This window comes from Leptodactylus fuscus, chromosome 9 (genome assembly GCF_031893055.1).
Source record: "Leptodactylus fuscus isolate aLepFus1 chromosome 9, aLepFus1.hap2, whole genome shotgun sequence".
Classification (NCBI taxonomy): domain Eukaryota; kingdom Metazoa; phylum Chordata; class Amphibia; order Anura; family Leptodactylidae; genus Leptodactylus; species Leptodactylus fuscus.
In genome coordinates, this window is record NC_134273.1 from 23,603,752 (window position 1) to 23,619,085 (window position 15,334).

A 15,334-nucleotide genomic window follows, 5' to 3' on the forward strand; every position below is an offset into this window, starting at 1 on the left:
AAACAAGATTATCTTCATAATCACTCGTTCCATGTCGTCCTCAACAGCGGCACAATGTGGGGATATAGCAAGCAGGTCCCCAGGATGGGTGGGATTAACTCATAACCGAACTTAAAACGGTATGGGCAAAAGCAGTGGAACCTGCCACTTGGTCCTTCAGGCGATAATGCCGGATGAAGGTAGATTCCGACGCCCAGGAGGCCGCTGCACAGATTTGATCCACCGGCAAGGCACTCTTCTCTGCCTGAGAGGTAGACACTGCCCTGGTTGAGTGGGCATGAAGAAATGCTGGAGCCGACAAACCTTGGGTGGTATAGGCGATTTTAATAGTCTCGGTCACCCACCGGGATATTGTGGCTTTAGCGGCTTTGGCGCCCTTGTTTCTCCCCGTGTAGCTGACCAACAAGTTTTCAGTTCGCCTAAAAGGGCGAGTGCGCTGTAAGTAAATCTGTAGGCATCTGACCACGTCCAGTTTATGCCATCTCTCTTCTTCAGCAGAAGAAGGGAAAGGAAAAAATACCGGAAGGGAGATTATCTGGTTTCTGTTTACAGCGGATGGAACCTTGGGACGAAAACCCGGGAGGAACCTAAGCTGCACATGGTCAGAGAAAAAGGTGGTATATGGCTCCTCAGCGGACAAGGCTTGTAGTTCACCAACCCGTTTGGCAGTTGTTACTGCCAATAGTAGCGCCATCTTGCCGGTTAATGACTTGAGGGAGCTTTCCTCCAAAGGTTCAAATGGATGAACACATAAAGCGTTTAGGACCGGAATAAGGTCCCATTGGTGGACAGGGGTGTTTACCACCGGTCTCAGCCTAGTTGCCCCTTTAATAAAGGTGCTCACTAAGGAATCTTGAGACAAACGCCTCCCCAGATAGGCGGACAGGGCCGCAACGTGTACTTTGAGTGTGGCCACAGCGATACCTCTGTCTAGTCCATCTTGAAGGAAGTCCAGGATCGCCTCCGTAGGGGGATCGGTGGAGTCCACTTGATGCTGCAGACACCAGGCATTAAAGATGTTACTTATTCGACGGTAGTTCTTGTTAGTCGAATCTGCTCTGGCGCTGGATAGGGTCTTCAAGACGGCTTGTGACAGTCCTCTATTTCTCAATAGGGACTGGTCAACCTCCAGGCTGTCAGGTTGAGTCTCCTCAGATCCTGGCATCTCAGCTCTCCTTGGGTTACCAGGTCTGGGAGTGGGGGAAGCCTCCAATATATGCCCTGACTCATTTGTATGAGCTGAGCAAACCAAGCCCTTTTTGGCCAGAACGGGATTATGGCTATTCCCGAGGCTTGGTCCTGTCTTATTTTTATCAATACCTTCGGTATGATTGGAATTGGAGGGAAAATGTAAAACAGCCTGAACCTCCAAGGGATGGACAGGGCATCCACTGCCAAAGGATTGTCCTCCTGGTACAGGGAGCAGAAGGTCCCTACCTTGGCGTTGAGTCGGGTAGCCATAAGATCGACCTCCGGGAGACCCCATCTCTGGACGATCTGTTGAAATACGTCTGGATTGAGAGACCATTCTCCTGATACGGTAATACCCCGACTCAGCTGATCCGCTACTATGTTCAGGGAGCCCTTTATGTGAACAGCGGACAACTGGACCAGATTCTTCTCTGCCCAGGTGAATATGAGATTCGTCTCTCTCAGCAAGGTTGGTGACCTGGTGCCCCCTTGTTTGTTTATATAAACAACCACCGTCGTATTGTCTGACCGGATCTTGACTGACTTGCCTTTCAATTCCGGGGCAAAGTGTACTAGGGCCAGGTACACTGCTCTGAGTTCCTTGAGATTGGATGACCCCAGCTCCGGACATCTCCATCGTCCTTGTACAGTTTTGTCTTGACAATGGGCTCCCCATCCCCACTGGGATGCATCTGTTGTCAACAGGGTCCACACTGTCGGGACCGTGGACCTTCCGTCTTTCAGGTGTATCCACCATCTGAGGGAAAGACGGGTAGCGGGAGAAAGGCAGATCTTCTTGTGCAGTCCCCGTGGAGACCTGTTCCAGGTTCTCAACACTTCCATCTGTAGGGGACGCAAATGCCATAAAGCCCAAGGGACCGCCCTGGCCGAGGATGACATTAGGCCCAGAACTCTCATGGCGGTGCGGATAGTTACCTGCCGAGTGCGCAATAGGAATCGTGCACTGGCTTGGAACCTTTCCTTTCTTGGACGGGAGAGGAAGATCTGCATCGCTTCTGAATCCACTAAAAAACCGAGGAATTTCCTTCGGGTGGATGGAACGACTTCGGACTTCTCCCAATTGATAATCCATCCTAATTCTTGTAGGAAGTTGATGGCAAGATTGAGCTGCTGGAGGAGGGCAGCAGGAGACTGAGCTTTCAATAGCCAGTCGTCTAGATAAGGGACGATGAAAAGACCCTGAAGTCTGAGGGTCGCAGCGACCGGAGCGATCACCTTGGTGAATACCAGTGGGGCGGATGTGATGCCGAAAGGCAGAGCTGTGAACTGATAGTGCTCCCTGTGGCCTGCCATAGAAACGGTAATCCTGAGGAACTTTCTGTGGGAAGGAGCAATAGGGACATGTAGATAAGCGTCCTTCAAGTCGAGGGTAACCATCACCTCTCCTGGTTGAAGAAAAACAGCTACGGAATCCACGGTCTCCATACGAAATGACCTCTTTCTGATAAACTGGTTGAGGTACCTCAGGTCTATTATCATTCTCCAGCCCCCGGTGACTTTGGGGACCAGAAAGACGGGGGAGTAAACTCCCAGGCCGTGATCTGAGGTTGGTACCTTCTCCAGGGCGCCCTTGGTAACATAATCGGCGACCGAGGCTTCCAGACTGGACTGCTGAGAAGGTGGAAGGATTCGGGTGATGACGAACCGATCTGGAGGAGGAAGGTGAAAATCGATGTGATACCCGTGCTGTATAATCTTCAACACCCAAGGGTCTTGAATGTGGGTGGACCATGCTTTGAAAAAGGAGGCGAGACGTCCTCCCACAGGAAGAGGGGCCACAGGGAGCTGCCCCACGTCAAAACTCAGGCTTCCTCTTGGCATCCTCCTTGGGAGCGCCACGTCCGGCACCCCTAGGGCGGTATCTAGAACGCCGCTGCTGAGCCGGGCGTCTATAATTAGAGGAAGAACCTCTGCCTCTCGAGGGAGCACGTCTGCCCCTGGATGCTTGAGGTAGGGACCTTCCCCTACCTTCAGCTAAACCCTCCATAATGGCATCCAAACTTTGGCCAAACACTCTTCCCGGTTCAAAGGGGAGAGCGCAGAGAGCTGCCTTAGATGCAAAATCTGCACGCCAAGGCTTTAGCCACAGGGGTCTACGGGCAGCGGTAGATAACGCCATAGATTTGGCGGAGATCTTCAATTGATGGTGGGAAGCTTCCGCCAGATAATCTGCGGCCCTATGAACTCTCTTCATAGAGGACAGAATTTCGTCTCTATCCACGCCCGCATCTATATCCCGCTCCAAGGCGGCTAAACGGTTGCGCAGAAAGTCGCCAACCGTGGAGGAGGCTATGGCCACAGAGGCTTGTGCAGAGGAAGCGGAGTAAATCTTCTTTAGAGCAGAGTCCGCCCTGCGATCCAGAGGGTCTTGAAGATTGGAACCATCTTCTAGGGGCACCAGGGTTCTGCGGGACAGCTTGGCAACTGCCAAATCCACCTTCGGGGGAGGCCCCCAGGAATCCCACTGGGCAGTGTCAACAGGAAACAAAGTCTTGAAAATCCTGGAGAGAGTGTGTCCCTTCTCTGGCTGTTTCCACTGCTGTGCCATAAGGTCGGACAGCGTGGCGTCCGCATGGAAGGCAATATGTCCCCCAGAGGCAGACGTGGAGGCTTCCCCGTCAACATCTCGGCCCACTGTAGACCGGATGGACTTCAGCAGCCTGCCTGTTTGTTCATAGTGGAACACAGGTCTGCCGGAAATTACTGAGTCGTCCTCAGAAGAATCATCCTCTGCCACCCGCAACAGTTCCAAAGGTGGCAGGGAGGAGGAACGGTGCTCAGGGCATGGTCTTTTGGTAAGCTGAGACAAGGTGGCATGAATTCCTTTGAGGGAATCGTCCTGCAAAACAAAAGGAGAAAACAAGCAAGGGAAAACCTATTTACCCAAGCGATGCCCAAACTCACCATCTCCTTGACCCAGGCCATCATATCTCTGGGAGAGGGCTCCTCAGGTGGAGGACCTCTACACCCGCGACAACGGGCCCATTCATAGCCTAAAAATAATAGGCAAGTTATAGGACCACGATACATGAAAGGGACCAACCTCTAAAGCCGCTACCTACCATCAGGGAGCGGTGTGTCGCAATTAAAACAGGAAAGGTGTTTCCTCTTGGCAGAGGATTTCCTCCTACCATCCCCAGGAGGGGTAGTAGAGGATGACATATCCTGCAATAAAGAGATAATAGACCATGCAAACTGTCACCATGCATCATACCATTGCACTTTTTTTTTTTTTTTTAAAAAGGGTAGATCTTACCAGGTTCAGAAGACCGGATGAGTAAAGGTGACAGACAATAACCAGACTCAGGTTAACAACGCAAAACGCAATGCCAGTGAGACCAATAACCAGACTCACAATAAGCACAGCCTTCCAGATGCAGCAGGAAGGTACAAGTGACACGGCCGGCCTGACCTTTAACCTGGCCGGCCGGAAATGGGAGGAGCTAACCGCTCCCATCCACTACCCCAAACAGGGGTTAATAAAGGCTACTGTCTCCCCTCCCCAGCGATCCCCAAGCCAGGGGAACACTCACCCTCTCCTCCGCTGGGGCTCCGAACACTGGAGTGGAGCCTGAAGTGTAGTGAACGATAGTTCAGCCGGCCCGCCAGCTGGCCTGACCTCTAACCCGCGCCGCGAACTTCCAGTCAAAAACCGGAAGTGCGCACAAGCAAAGTGCGGCCGCCGCGAATGCAGGCATACAGAGCGAGTTCCGGCTGCCGCACGGACCCGCCGTAACCACGCAGTGGCGTGGTGTGGCTCTGAGGATCAGCACTCAACAGAGCTGAAAGGGTAAGGAGGAGAGGGGAGGGAGCGGGGGAGGAGAAGGAGGATTCAGGGGAAAAAAGCCAACGCAGGCTAACCAGCACCCTCTCCATAGGAAAGAGGGTGCTTGACAAAAACATCAAGCTCAACAGCTGAGCCCTGTAAGAGGACACAAGTCCTCACACCTGTCCTCTGTCCACATAGGACAGAAAAAAACATGCAGAGGGGAGGTTCTTGTGCCCTCTTATAGGGCCTGCCACGCATCTTATTGGCTAATTAAATATCCGCCTGTCCTACCAGCACACAGGGGCAGAAATACCCCACATTGTGCCGCTGTTGAGGACGACAGGGAACGAGGGATGCTGCGATCTGACACTGATGTTCCTTGAGCTTGAAATTCACCTATAATCTCTTTAGAGGTTTTTCTGGGCTCTTTTGTTACCATTCGAATTATCCGTCTCTTTGATTTGTCATCAATTTTCCTCCTGCGGCCACATCCAGGGAGTTTGGCTACAGTCCAATGGATCTTAAATTTCTGAATAATATGTGCAACTGTAGTCACAGGAACATCAAGCTGCCTGGAGATGGTCTTATTACCTTTTCCTTTAACAAGTTAGTCTATAATTTTCTTTCTAAGCTCTTGAGACATCTCTTTCCTTCGCTTCCTCTGGTCCATGTTGAGTGTGGTACACACCATGTCACCAAATGGCATAGTGAGTATCTGTAACCCTATGTACGACATCCTTCAGGCTGGCCATTTCCAATGCTCAGACTGTTTACCACCATGAGGTTTAACCTGCTCTATTAGTTATAAGTCCACAATAACTTGACTGCAACTTCCACCTGACTCCTCAACCACAAAAGTAAAGTGGTGACATTTTACCAATGGACCATGTGACACATAACACTTTATTACACACGACTGACTAAATAATGGCAAACCCTCGACTCACAAAGAGTCGTCCTACAGAACTCAGGAGAGGAAAAACCCCTGTGGAGGAAACCTCTAGGGAACCATGGCTGGAGGACTGCCCTTCCCTTGGGCTTAGAAGGATAATGCCCAACAATAACTCATCAAAGTCATCTCATAATTGAATATATAGAGCTAGATACACAATTACAGTAACAAAGAAATGATAAAATAATACATTAGACAGGAAAATGTGAAAAAAGCAAGTGTAACATAGTGATGAAAAAAGGGCGGGCGGGAAATGCTTCATCCAGGTCTTGTGATGAGAAAGAGGATGAAGATGGATGAGACAGGAAGTGACATCTATTCCTAACTCCTCCCTCTTGATAGTAACACATTAAGCACTATATACTAAAGCTGATTACACACAGATATATACTCCTAAAGCAGAATATACACAGATATACACTCCTAAAGCTGAATATACACAGATATATACTCCTAAAGCAGAATATACACCGATATATACTCCTAAAGCTGACTATACACAGATATATACTCCTAAAGCTGAATATACACAGATATATACTCCTAAAGCTGAATATACACAGATATATACTCATAAAGCTGAATATACACAGATATATACTCCTAAAGCTGAATATACACCGATATATACTCCTAAAGCTGAATATACACCGATATATACTCCTAAAGCTGAATATACACCGATATATACTCCTGAAGCTGAATATACACCGATATATACTCCTAAAGCTGAATATACACCGATATATACTCCTAAAGCTGAATATACACCGATATATACTCCTAAAGCTGAATATACACCAATATATACTCCTAAAGCTGAATATACACAGTCCTCCTTTGCTGATGGCTCCAGGGGTGTCTTTTCCTAAGATGAGTATTAATAAATGGAATCAAAGATGCAATGCATATAATACAATAAGCAATGTACAAAAGTGTGCCGCACTTATGGCATACACAGCATTAATTGCCTGACAATATTACCATGGTAGACATCAAGACTCTATGAGGGATATCCTTAAGCTTGGCATACAGTAAGGAGTCTGTATATTGTCTTGTTGCAGGTTTAGACTCAGATTAAGGCTTTGTTCCCATGGAGTAACGCGCCGCTCATTTAGATACGTAAACACGTGTCAGAGTGAGGCGCTTCAAAACAGATCCCATTGACTTCAATGGATGCCGGCTTACGCGTGCTACACATTGAAATGAATGGGTTATAAAGCCTCCCATTGATTTCAATATGTAGCATGTGTAAGCCGGCACCCATTGAAGTCAATGGGATCTGTTTTGAAGTGCCTCACTCTGAGACATGTTTACCTGTCTAAATGAGCAGCACGTTACTCCGTGGGAATAGAGCCTTAGACTCTAGAGGGGCAATGTTAAACTATAGGAGACTAGGTATGCAATAAACAATTTGCTAAATTCAAAGTTTAGAGCAGGGGTGGGCAATTAATTTTCCCATGGGGCCGCATAAGAAATTGAAACTATGCTAGAGGGCCGTGCCACGGCAAATTTAGCTCCACCCACTTCTATGTTGACTCCGCCCATTCCCAATCATCTTTCCATGTGCTCCCACAAAGTATAATCCTCCTACAGTCACCCATATACTATATGCCCCCACATTATAATGTTCCCTTCCAACTGCCCCACAGTATTAGGTCCCTCTCCTGGTGCCCCAGTATAAACTGGTGGAAACTAGAGGGGACACGAAACTGGAGCAGCTGGAGGGGGACATTAAACAGTGGGGGTAGTTGGAGGGGGGCAATAAATTGACAGCTGGAGCGGGACATGAAACTGGAGGCAACTAGAGGGGGACATTAAAATTGGGAAGCAGACATTAAACCGTAGGGGTAGCTGGAGGGTGACATTAAACTGGGGGCAACTAGAGGCAGACAGGTCCCCCTACAGCTTCCTCCATATTTTAATGTCCCCCCAGTCTAAGTGCCCTCTTCATCTACCCACAGTTTCATGTCCCCCCCCCTCCATTTCTCCCTCAGTTTCATATCCCCCTTTATTTTCCCCATTTCATGTCCCCCCTCCATCTCTCCCCCAGTTTCATGTCCCCCCCCCTCCATCTGCCATCTCTGCCCTAGTATAACATTCCCCTTCCATTTTTTCCCCCTAGGTTGCTGAGACACACACATACAGATAGACAGACACACACACATATATATATATATATATATATATATATATATATATATATATATATATATATATATATATATATATATATAGACAGACACATAGACAGAGACACACACACACACACACACACACACACACACACACTCACTCTCCACCCTGCAGCTCACCTTACATCTCTCAGTACTTTATGACACGCTCCACATCTCCATCTTTGGCCGGCACTAAGACACGCCCCCCCTAGACACGCCTCCCTAGTCAAAGCTGTGCGGGCCGGACTGAATCAGTCAGAGGGCCGAATGTGGCCCGGGGGCCGGACTTTGCCCACGTCTGGTTTAGAGGCTTCAACTCACACACAGGTGCCCACTCACACTACGACATTTGCTAACTCTCAGAATGGCAGTACAAGATCAACAACCTAACCCTTGTCACAGGCCCCATCACTGGCCAGGAGGGGTTTTTAGAAAAAAAAAAAAACTGAGTTTAGGAGAGAGAGAGGAAAAAATGTCCTCTTAGGAGCAGGTCTTAGGGCTCCATCACACGGAGTTTACGCTCCGTGTATTCTGTCCATTTTACACGTGTAAAAATACACGTGTAAAATGTAGTTAGCCATTGAGTTCAATGGCTTGTTCATATAATGCGCGTCTTTTTGCGCGTGCGTAGAAATGTAAAATGGACAGAATACACAGAGCGTAGACAGAATACACAGAGCGTAAACTCCGTGTGAAGGGGCCCTTAGGCTGTTTTTTGGTCAGGCATTCGGTCAGGAAACGGACTCAAATTCCTCCTCCAAAAAACGCCTCACCATACAGTCCTAGGGTGAGGCATTTTTAGGAGGAGGAATTTGAGTCCGTGTCCTGACCAAAAAACTCTATGTGAGCACAGCTTTATAAGGGCCCGTTCACACGGAGTAAACGCATGTATTTTGGCAAAATACACGTGTAAAAAATACACGTGTAAAAATAAGACTCCCATTGACTTCGATGACACTTTACACGTGTATTTTGACGTGTTTTTTGCACGTGTAAAAAAAATTTCGGTACTATTCCGTTATCGGGCCAGCAGCAGCGCAGTTCAGCAGCAGCTTTCGGGACAGCAGTTCAGCAGCGGGAATTACAATGACATCCGAGGACTGCTGACCCGATGCTTGTGCCCAGTAACCAGTACATCGATGACCCCCCTCCCCCATCCTTCTCCTCCTGCCAGTGCTGCCCCCCAGCTCTCCTTACATCTTCCCCGTACCCTCTCCCCGCCACACGACTAGGCCTCACCTCAGCGCTAGTACCGAGACCGAAAGGAAAGACACCGGGGCTCAATCCAGGCCCTGACAAGAAACACGCCGACTATAGGAACGGTGAGCTACAGCGAGCCGGAGGGACAAACTTTCTGCAGCGTCCGGCGGCTATCTAGTAGCATTCATTGCTCAAGATTTACGGTGAGGCCTATTACAGGGAGAGGGTACGGGGCAGATGTAAGAAGAGCTGGGGGGCAGCACTGGAAGGAAGAGGAGGATGAGGGCATCGATCGATGTACTGCCTACTACACACAAGCACGGCCTCTATCATCGGGCCAGCATCGGCTTAGTCATGTGGCGGGGAGAGGGTACGGGGTAGATGTAAGGAGAGCTGGGGGGCAGCACTGGAAGGAGGAGGAGATGGAGGGGGGGTCATTGATGTACTGGCTACTGGGCACAAGCATCGGGCCAGCAGTCCTCGGATGTCATTGTAATTCCCGCTGCTGAACTGAACTGCTGTCCCGAAAGCTGGTGCTGAACTGCGCTGCTGCTGGCCCGATAACGGAATAGTACCAAAATTTCATTGAAGTCAATCTAAGTCTTATTTTTACATGTGTATTTTGCCAAAATACATGCGCGTTTACTCCATGTGAACGGGACCTTATAGTCTTAGCAGGATTTACCAGTTGTCATGTCCTCCTTCATGTTGTGATATAAATTGTGATAGTAAAGCTTTGCTCTGCACGTCCTCCACACACATAGGACAATGCAGATGTCCAGCAGTGACTTCTCATAGCGCTCAGCTCACTGTTATATTAGCTCTGGTCAGTCTTCTCATCCCTGAGGGGCGATTTCTGTGACTTAATAGCAAATGTCTCAAAAACAAAATGGAGGAGGCTGTATCTCTGGGCTTACCTGAGGTAAAATGGTGACTGCTCTCTCCCTGTACCTCAGGTGACACTGTTGGAGCCTGCCTTGCTCCTGTTTCTCTATCTTTGCTCCAAGTGAAGTGGAGGGGTCTTTCCCCTCAAATATGATAAAGCAGTCTCTCCAAATCTGCTCCAAGATTAAATAGAGGGTTCTTTTTACCCAACTCCTCCTCACAGCTCCGCCATTGCAGTCTCCTCTTCCTTCTCCCCCTCTCAGGCTCCACCCACCTCCTTCCTCTGCTAGGTTATTCAAAATGAACATTTTGCAAATAAAGTTTTTTTCTGTTATAGACTGCTTGACAGGATTTCACTCACATACAGATGGCAGTGCTAGTTTCTGTACCCAAGATTGCAGTTTTCAACCTCCCTGGTAAACCTGCTATAGTCTGGCAGGGTAACAGTGGGGGTTACACTAATTAGGGGACACACCTTGATGTAACACATCCCTTTGGTCACTATTTTCAGGGGAACCATCATTTCTGTCCAGGCTTGTTTTATGAGTTTTATTTTTAATAAAATTCTGTTGACGTGAAAAGCAATGTCTGACTTTCAATTGTTAATTTTCATAGAATTTTTATTTATTATTACTTTTGTCAGATTCAAATTAGGACGGGTTCACACCTGCGCCCATGTCTGCTTTAGGCAATCCTGCCAGTTTCCGTCTTCTGCCTCGAGAAACTGGACAGGGGACGGAAACCCGGCAGTCAGTTTTCAAACCCATTCAAGTGAATGGGTTTGAAAAGTGAGCACCCATGAGCATATGGTAACTGTTCGCTGCGAAACCGTTTTTTTTTAACCAGACACAAAGTCGGACATGCAGGACTTTGTGTCCGGTTAAAAAAAAAATCGGTTTTGCCATGGACAGGTACAAAACCTGAACGGGAATAGATCTGATGAAGGGTTACATTTTTTTGAGCGGGGGACATCCAAAGAACAGGCATTGAAATAATCAAGACCTATAAGTATTTGGGTGTGCTCCTCAATAATAAGCTGGACTGGGCTGATCACCTGGAGGCGCTGCACAGAAAGGGCCACAGCAGACTCTACCTGCTCAGGAGGCTGAGGGCCTTTGGAGTCCAGGGGCCACTTGTTATGGCCTTTTTCATCTCTGTGGTAGCATCAGCCATCTTCTTCAGAGTGGCCTTCTGGGGGAGTAGCATACCAGCCAGGGATAGAAATAGACTTGACAGGCTGATCAGAAGGGCCAGCTCTGTCCTGGGGAGCCCCCTGTACCCAGTACAGGTGGTGGGTGATAGAAGGATACTGTCCGTGGTGACCTCCATGCAGGAGAACAAATCCCACCCCATGTATGGGACCTTGATAGCGCTGGGCAGTACTGTCAGTGACCGACTGCTTCATCCCAAGTGTGAGAAGGAGAATTATCGGAGGTCATTCCTCCCAACCACGGTCAGGCTGTATAATCAACATCAGGCTAAGCGAAGATCACTCCGCACAGAGAACTAAATGATCCTGAAGTCTTTCTTTTCTTTTTTAGTTGCTACAACTCCTAGTATCTTTTCTATCTGCTATGAGCTTGCACGTGTTATTTTCTCAAAATATATTACTGTATTATCCATGCTGCTATTACACACTGAATTTCCCCATGGTGGGACTATTAAAGAATTATCTTATCTTATAAGACAGGGACAATACAAGATGCAAATACAAGATAGAGTAATACACAATAACAGGGGATCGAGATAACTATTGTCCTGTCAGTGTACATGAATACTGCAAATATATGAGAAGCTAATACTGACATCTAGATATAGACAAAGTCTAGCACGGACGTATTAACACACATTACAGCACGGAATCATAGCTAGCAAATGTTTACAGCTGTGTTGTAATGTCTACATCAACTGGAGACAGGCTCAGAGGGTCTGTTACCCTGTGGGCAATTTTGTAAATTGCAATTGGATTACCTTCTAAGGGTGCATTCACACTACGTATACGGCAGCTTATTCTGAACGTAAAACACGCTCAGAATAAGCAGCGTATAAAGCAGTTCCACTTATTTCTATGGGAGCCAGCATACGAGCGCTTCCCATAGAAATGAATGGGCTGCTTTTTTCACTACGAGCGCTCCCATTGAAGTGAATGGGAAGTGCCCGCATATACGGCAAGCTCTGCTCATGCCAAGCCGTACACGCGGGCACTTTCCATTCACTTCAATGGGAGCGCTCGTAGTGAAAAAAGCAGCCCATTCATTTCTATGGGAAGTGCTCGTATGCCGGCTCCCATAGAAATAAATGGAACTGCTTTATACGCCGCTGATTCTGAACGTGTTTTACGTTCAGAACAAGCTGCCGTATACGTAGTGTGAATGAGCCCTTAATATTCAAAAAATATAAAATGTATACATATCCTACAAAAAAAAACCTAGAACTCTGAGCCAAATATACATAGACCCTGAGATATATACAAACCCCAGACCACACCAGGTCAGACCCTAAAGTACATACAGACCCCATAAGATCAGACACTGATAATTATCCCCAGTACATAGGACAGGGGAAGCGGTAGCATACAGCGTCCATTCTAAGAGAGTAAGGCAACATGGTGACAATTCTATTTTGCATACAGGACTAGAGAAGTGATACTGTGCAGTTTCCATGTGCAGGGTAGATACAGACACTTATACCTCACATGCATATTCACTCAGTCTCCTCCTCCCCATGTCTTACAGTTCTACCTCCTATTTTGAGGAGTTCAATAAATATGGTCATGTGACCTTATCCAACATCTCCTGCAAACATATGGTATCTGCCTCACTCCTGCACCCAATACAAATGTATGCAAGACATCGTCAAGTTCCTAAAAGGGGTTATCTCATGTCCTCTCATGTCAGGGCTTCTTCTCCTTTGAGGGGTTAACCTAGCCTCTCTGCTGTCTGAAGCAACCAACAGAAAGCCCACCCCCCTCCCCAGATACCCAACTGAGTGATCTTTGGATGTGAGATGTGACCATCCTTGTGCCCCATTTGAAAATCAAAAAATCCCCTTATTTGTCCCACATAGTATAACTCCACCTTTACTGGCCCACACTGTGCATTATCCACTTTACTGGTCCGCACAAAGTATAACATCTCCTTCACTGACCCTCACACAGTATATTGCCCTGCTCACTTTTCCAAACACAGCATATTGTCCATTTTACTGGTTCCCACACTGTGTATTGCCCCCTTTACTGCCCCCCCTTTACTGATCGCTATACAGTATATTGCCCTCTTTACTGACTCTTACACAGTATATTGTCCTTTTTTCGGCCCCCACACATAATATTGCCCTCTTCTTTTTACCCCACACAATATATTGGCCTTTTCTTTTTGCCCCCCTACCCATAATACACTGCTCTTTTTTAAAGCAATGTACTGAACATTGGACACTTATTATGCTGTATTAATTGCATTATGTTCTGTGTTTACATAAAAGAAAATAAACAGTATCCCGGTGTATAATAGAATACAGAAGAAAAACCAGGAAAAAATGTATAACAAAGTATAAATTTTATTAATATAAAAATACATATATGAAAAAATAACAAAGTAACATACAATTTACATATACAGGGGAACAGATACACCCAAAAAGGTACGGTACTAAGGAGGTAAGCATGTATCAGTGTATATTGTTAGTAGCGTCACTTATTCTATATAGGAAAACCATACATGTGCAGGAGTTAATATCCAGGTAGCAATTGTACGGAGAATAGGCATCACCAAAACTAACATCAATACCCTGCACATAGGAACCAACATGTAGATATCTCACAAAGACGCACAGCAACTTTACCTATACCGCCATGCAGGACTGTACCACCACCCGACGTGCGTTTCGCCCGACCAGGCACATTTTCAGATTTTCCAGTGAGGTTCTGTTTCCCCATTTCCGGAAATGGAACATCACCTATACTAACCCCCTAACCCATTATTCTTACATGTCTTCCTGTGCAATAGAACCAAAGTGCAGGCTACAGTGCATGCCGGCACTCTGGCTCTATTCAGGCGCTTACAGACGTGAAGAAGAGGAGGAGCCAGCCACACTGAAGAAAGTGATGTACCCTACTCAGAAGATACAGACAGGAAGACAGGTAAGTAGGATGGTGTTGGGAGTGGTTTGCTTTAGTTAGTTGGGAAGAGCTAGTAGTGGGGGGCTAGCTATGAAGACAGGGAGGGGATGAGAGAAGTAGGAGGAGTGAGTAGGTATAGTGCAGTGCATCGTGGTAGTTGTAGGAAGACAGAACATGAAGCTACCCATGTAAACAAATGCAGAAGATTCCAGGAGCTCCCAGAGAAACCCAATAACCACTCTAAACATTTCAATGGAATTTCACCACGAGTAGACAGGAAAAGGGAGGGGGGGATGAAGAGGAATTTTAGGCTTCTGTGCAAACATACCCTAAAGTAGTCACAAAAAGTTGGACCTGTCTGTTATTAATTTATAAAATTGTACCACAAAAGCCCATTTATTTTTCTGAGGATCATCTTGACTAATGCAGAGTTTCTATATTGGGGTCAGTAGGGTGTCCATCTTTTGTGCAGGACAATCTCCTCCACCAATTTTCAGGCGAACATTGCAACAGAGTCTCTTGAACAGAGACTCCGGAACAAATGTGAACGCAGCCTTATAGCGTGCACTTAGATTAATATATATCTTGTATATGCTTTGTGCGTGTTCCAGAGTGTAAAATTATTGAACAAGTTCTACCAACTTGAGAAGTGATTCCCTTGTTGGAATAGGGAATAACTTTTTGATTGGCAGGGGTCTGAACATTCAGAACCCCACCAATCCCATGAATGGGAGCTGTATTCACCATTTCCCTAACCTGATGGAGCAACAGGCCAGACCCCCCATTCTCATGAAGATATCCCCTACTCTACTGATAGTGGGTAATTCCTAAAGTGGCTACAACCCCTTGGAGTTGCCTTTTCTTTGGAAAAAGTTTTACAGCTCCATTATTTTGCAGACCTAAGGGGGTTTGAGTTTCTTCTGTAGGATATGGAAGGTTTTCCAGTTTGTTTTGTGTGGTCACAGATATTCTCTTGTCAAACAGCAGATGAATTACGCCAGCTCCGGGTGCTATTGTTGAGG